We start from the raw sequence: 6,000 nt of genomic DNA, 5'->3' as shown, positions 1-6,000 counted from the left end.
TCGAAAATTTCGAAAATATTTAGTTTTCTTCGCGTTTCATGAAATTTACAGCCACTTTTAATTTTTTGAAAATTTCGAAAATTTTTGAAAATTTTAATTTTTTCGAAAATTTTCGAAAAATCTAAAAACGTGGGAAATCGTCCATAAAGCGCAGAAAACCAAAAAATTTTCAAAAATTCTGAATTCAAATTTTTTTTTCGAAAATTTCGAAAATCTTTAGTTTTCTTCGCGTTTCATGCCATTTACAGCAACTTTTAATTTTTTGAAACTTTTTGAAATTTTTTTAAAATTTCAATTTTTTCGAAAATTTTCGGAAATTTCGAAAAAAGGGAAATCGTCGAAAATGCTAGGTTAGGTTAGGTTAGGTTAGGTTAGGTAAGGTTAGGTTAGGTTAGGTTAGGTTAGGTTAGGTTAGGTTAGGTTAGGTTAGGTTAGGTTAGGTTAGGTTAGGTTAGGTTAGGTTAGGTTAGGTTAGGTTAGGTTAGGTTAGGTTAGGTTAGGTTAGGTTAGGTAGGTTAGGTTAGGTTAGGTTAGGTTAGGTTAGGTTAGGTTAGGTTAGGTTAGGTTAGGTTAGGTTAGGTTAGGTTAGGTTATTTTTTTAAATTTTCAATTTTTCGAAAATTTTCGAAAAATCGAAAAACGTGGGAAATCGTCCAAAAAGCGCACAAAACCAAAAATTTTTGAAAAATTCTGAATTCAAATTTTTTTTCGAAAATTTCGAAAATATTTAGTTTTCTTAGCGTTTCATGCCATTTACAGCCACTTTTAATTTTTTTGAAAATTTCGAAAATTTTTCAAAATTTTAATTTTTTCGAAAATTTTCCAAAAATCGAAAAACGTGGGAAATCGTCCATAAAGCGCAGAAAACCAAAAAATTTTCAAAAATTCTGAATTCAAATTTTTTTTCGAAAATTTCGAAAATCTTTAGTTTTCTTCGCGTTTCATGCCATTTACAGCAACTTTTAATTTTTTGAAACTTTTTGAAAATTTTTGAAAATTTCAATTTTTTCGAAAATTTTCGGAAATTTCGAAAAAAGGGAAATCGTCGAAAATGCTAGGTTAGGTTAGGTTAGGTTAGGTAAGGTTAGGTTAGGTTAGGTTAGGTTAGGGTAGGTTAGGTTAGGTTAGGTTAGGTTAGGTTAGGTTAGGTTAGGTTAGGTTAGGTTAGGTTAGGTTAGGTTAGGTTAGGTTAGGTTAGGTTGGGTTAGGTTAGGTTAGGTTAGGTTAGGTTAGGTTAGGTTAGGTTAGGTTAGGTTAGGTTAGGTTAGTTTAGGTTAGGTTAGGTTAGGTTAGGTTAGGTTAGGTTAGGTTAGGTTAGGTTAGGTTAGGTTAGGTTAGGTTAGGTTAGGTTAGGTTAGGTTAGGTTAGGTTAGGTTAGGTTAGGTTAGGTTAGGTTAGGTTTAGGTTAGGTTAGGTTAGGTTAGGTTAGGTTTGGTTAGGTTAGGTTAGGTTAGGTTAGGTTAGGTTAGGTTAGTGTTAGGTTAGGTTAGTGTTAGGTTAGGTTAGGTTAGGTTAGGTTAGGTTAGGTTAGGTTAGGTTAGGTTAGGTTAGGTTAGGTTAGGTTAGGATAGGTTAGGTTAGGTTAGGTTAGGTTAGGTTAGGTTAGGTTAGGTTAGGTTAGGTTAGGTTAGGTTAGGTTAGGTTAGGTTAGGTTAGGTTAGGTTAGGTTAGGTAGGTAGGTTAGGTTAGGTTAGGTTAGGTTAGGTTAGGTTAGGTTAGGTTAGGTTAGGTTAGGTTAGGTTAGGTTAGGTTAGGTTGGTTAGGTTATTTTTTTAAATTTTCAATTTTTCGAAAATTTTCGAAAAATCGAAAAACGTGGGAAATCGTCCAAAAAGCGCACAAAACCAAAAATTTTTGAAAAATTCTGAATTCAAATTTTTTTTCGAAAATTTCGAAAATATTTAGTTTTCTTAGCGTTTCATGCCATTTACAGCCACTTTTAATTTTTTTGAAAATTTCGAAAATTTTTCAAATTTTAATTTTTTCGAAAATTTTCCAAAAATCGAAAAACGTGGGAAATCGTCCATAAAGCGCAGAAAACCAAAAAAATTTCAAAATTCTGAATTCAAATTTTTTTTCGAAAATTTCGAAAATCTTTAGTTTTCTTCGCGTTTCATGCCATTTACAGCAACTTTTAATTTTTTGAAACTTTTTGAAAATTTTTTAAAATTTCAATTTTTTCGAAAATTTTCGGAAATTTCGAAAAAAGGGAAATCGTCGAAAATGCTAGGTTAGGTTAGGTTAGGTTAGGTAAGGTTAGGTTAGGTTAGGTTAGGTTAGGGTAGGGTAGGTTAGGTTAGGTTAGGTTAGGTTAGGTTAGGTTAGGTTAGGTTAGGTTAGGTTAGGTTAGGTTAGGTTAGGTTAGGTTAGGTTAGGTTAGGTTAGGTTGGGTTAGGTTAGGTTAGGTTAGGTTAGGTTAGGTTAGGTTAGGTTAGGTTAGGTTAGGTTAGTTTAGGTTAGGTTAGGTTAGGTTAGGTTAGGTTAGGTTAGGTTAGGTTAGGTTAGGTTAGGTTAGGTTATTTTTTTAAATTTTCAATTTTTCGAAAATTTTCGAAAAATAAAAAACGTGGGAAATCGTCCAAAAAGCGCACAAAACCAAAAATTTTTGAAAAATTCTGAATTCAAATTTTTTTTCGAAAATTTCGAAAATATTTAGTTTTCTTCGCGTTTCATGCCATTTACAGCCACTTTTAATTTTTTTGAAAATTTCGAAAAATTTTGAAAATTTTAATTTTTTCGAAAATTTTCGAAAAATCGAAAAACGTGGGAAATCGTCCATAAAGCGCAGAAAACCAAAAAATTTTTAAAAATTCTGAATTCAAATTTTTTTTCGAAAATTTCGAAAATCTTTAGTTTTCTTCGCGTTTCATGATATTTACAGCAACTTTTAATTTTTTGAAACTTTTTGAAAAATTTTTAAAATTTCAATTTTTTCGAAAATTTTCGGAAATTTCGAAAAAAGGGAAATCGTCGAAAATGCTAGGTTAGGTTAGGTTAGATTAGGTAAGGTTAGGTTAGGTTAGGTTAGGTTAGGGTAGGTTAGGTTAGGTTAGGTTAGGTTAGGTTAGGTTAGGTTAGGTTAGGTTAGGTTAGGTTAGGTTAGGTTAGGTTAGGTTAGGTTAGGTTAGGTTAGGTTAGGTTAGGTTAGGTTAAGTTAGGTTAGGTTAGGTTAGGTTAGGTTAAGTTAGGTTAGGTTAGGTTAGGTTAGGTTATGTTAGGTTAGGTTAGGTTAAGTTAGGTTAGGTTAGGTTAGGTTAGGTTAGGTTAGGTTAGGTTAGGTTAGGTTAGGTTAAGTTAGGTTAGGTTAGGTTAGGTTAGGTTAGGTTAGGTTAGGTTAGGTTAGGTTAGGTTAGGTTAGGTTAGGTTAGTTTAGGTTAGGTTAGGTTAGGTTAGGTTAGGTTAGGTTAGGTTAGGTTAGGTTAGGTTAGGTTAGGTTAGGTTAGGTTTAGGTTAGGTTAGGTTAGGTTAGGTTAGGTTAGGTTAGGTTAGGTTAGGTTAGGTTAGGTTAGGTTAGGTTAGGTTAGGTTAGGTTAGGTTAGGTTAGGTTAGGTTAGGTTAGTGTTAGGTTAGGTTAGTGTTAGGTTAGGTTAGGTTAGGTTAGGTTAGGTTAGGTTAGGTTAGGTTAGGTTAGGTTAGGTTAGGTTAGGTTAGGTTAGGTTAGGTTAGGTTATTTTTTTAAATTTTCAATTTTTCGAAAATTTTCGAAAAATCGAAAAACGTGGGAAATCGTCCAAAAAGCGCACAAAACCAAAAATTTTTGAAAAATTCTGAATTCAAATTTTTTTTCGAAAATTTCGAAAATATTTAGTTTTCTTCGCGTTTCATGCCATTTACAGCCACTTTTAATTTTTTGAAAATTTCGAAAATTTTTGAAAATTTTAATTTTTTCGAAAATTTTCGAAAAATCGAAAAACGTGGGAAATCGTCCATAAAGCGCAGAAAACCAAAAAATTTTCAAAAATTCTGAATTCAAATTTTTTTTCGAAAATTTCGAAAATCTTTAGTTTTCTTCGCGTTTCATGCCATTTACAGCAACTTTTAATTTTTTGAAACTTTTTGAAAAATTTTTAAAATTTCAATTTTTTCGAAAATTTTCGGAAATTTCGAAAAAAGGGAAATCGTCGAAAATGCTAGGTTAGGTTAGGTTAGGTTAGGTTAGGTAAGGTTAGGTTAGGTTAGGTTAGGTTAGGTTAGGTAAGGTTAGGGTAGGTTAGGTTAGGTTAGGTTAGGTTAGGTTAGGTTAGGTTAGGTTAGGTTAGGTTAGGTTAGGTTAGGTAAGGTTAGGTTAGGTCAGGTTAGGTTAGGTTAGGTTAGGTTAGGTTAGGTTAGGTTAGGTTAGGTTAGGTTAGGTTAGGTTATTTTTTTAAATTTTCAATTTTTCGAAAATTTTCGAAAAATCGAAAAACGTGGGAAATCGTCCAAAAAGCGCACAAAACCAAAAATTTTTGAAAAATTCTGAATTCAAATTTTTTTTCGAAAATTTCGAAAATATTTAGTTTTCTTCGCGTTTCATGCCATTTACAGCCACTTTTAATTTTTTTGAAAATTTCGAAAATTTTTGAAAATTTTAATTTTTTCCAAAATTTTCGAAAAATCGAAAAACGTGGGAAATCGTCCATAAAGCGCAGAAAACCAAAAAAATTTCAAAAATTCTTAATTCAAATTTTTTTTCGAAAATTTCGAAAATCTTTAGTTTTCTTCGCGTTTCATGCCATTTACAGCAACTTTTAATTTTTTGAAACTTTTTGAAACTTTTTGAAAATTTCAATTTTTTCGAAAATTTTCGGAAATTTCGAAAAAAGGGAAATCGTCGAAAATGCTAAGTTAGGTTAGGTTAGGTTAGGTTAGGTAAGGTTAGGTTAGGTTAGGTTAGGTTAGGTTAGGTTAGGTTAGGTTAGGTTAGGTTAGGTTAGGTTAGGTTAGGTTAGGTTATTTTTTTAAATTTTCAATTTTTCGAAAATTTTCGAAAAATCGAAAAACGTGGGAAATCGTCCAAAAAGCGCACAAATCCAAAAAATTTTGAAAAATTCTGAATTCAAATTTTTTTTCGAAAATTTCGAAAATATTTAGTTTTCTTCGCGTTTCATGCCATTTACAGCCACTTTTAATTTTTTTGAAAATTTCGAAAATTTTTGAAAATTTTAATTTTTTCGAAAATTTTCGAAAAATCGAAAAACGTGGAAAATCGTCCATAAAGCGCAGAAAACCAAAAAAATTCAAAAATTCTGAATTCAAATTTTTTTTCGAAAATTTCGAAAATCTTTAGTTTTCTTCGCGTTTCATGCCATTTACAGCAACTTTTAATATTCTGAAAATTTTTGAAAATTTTTTAAAATTTAAATTTTTTCGAAAATTTTCGGAAATTTCGAAAAAAGGGAAATCGTCGAAAATGCTAGGTTAGGTTAGTTTAGGTTAGGTTAGGTAAGGTTAGGTTAGGTTAGGTTAGGTTAGGTTAGGTTAGGTTAGGTTAGGTTAGGTTAGGTTAGGTTTGGTTAGGTTAGGTTAGGTTAGGTTAGGTTAGGTTAGGTTAGGTTAGGTTAGGTTAGGTTAGGTTAGGTTAGGTTAGGTAAGGTTAGGTTAGGTTAGGTTAGGTTAGGTTAGGTTAGGTTAGGTTAGGTTAGGTTAGGTTAGGTTAGGTTAGGTTAGGTTAGGTTAGGTTAGGTTAGGTTAGGTTAGGTTAGGTTTAGGTTAGGTTAGGTTAGGTTAGGTTTGGTTAGGTTAGGTTAGGTTAGGTTAGGTTAGGTTAGGTTAGTGTTAGGTTAGGTTAGTGTTAGGTTAGGTTAGGTTAGGTTAGGTTAGGTTAGGTTAGGTTAGGTTAGGTTAGGTTAGGTTAGGTTAGGTTAGGTTAGGTTAGGTTAGGATAGGTTAGGTTAGGTTAGGTTAGGTTAGGTTAGGTTAGGTTAGGTTAGGTTAGGTTAGGTTAGGTTAGGTTATTTTTTTAAATTTTCAATTTTTCGAAAATTTTCGAAAAATCGAAAAACGTGGGAAATCGTCCAAAAA

The sequence above is a fragment of the Zootermopsis nevadensis genome, unplaced genomic scaffold, assembly GCF_977971745.1.
Source record: "Zootermopsis nevadensis isolate Lab colony 2312 unplaced genomic scaffold, Znev_1.0 Znev_ptg000008l, whole genome shotgun sequence".
Classification (NCBI taxonomy): Eukaryota; Metazoa; Arthropoda; class Insecta; order Blattodea; family Termopsidae; genus Zootermopsis; species Zootermopsis nevadensis.
The sequence above is the reverse complement of the archived record's forward strand: the minus strand, read 5'-3'. Positions refer to the sequence as shown.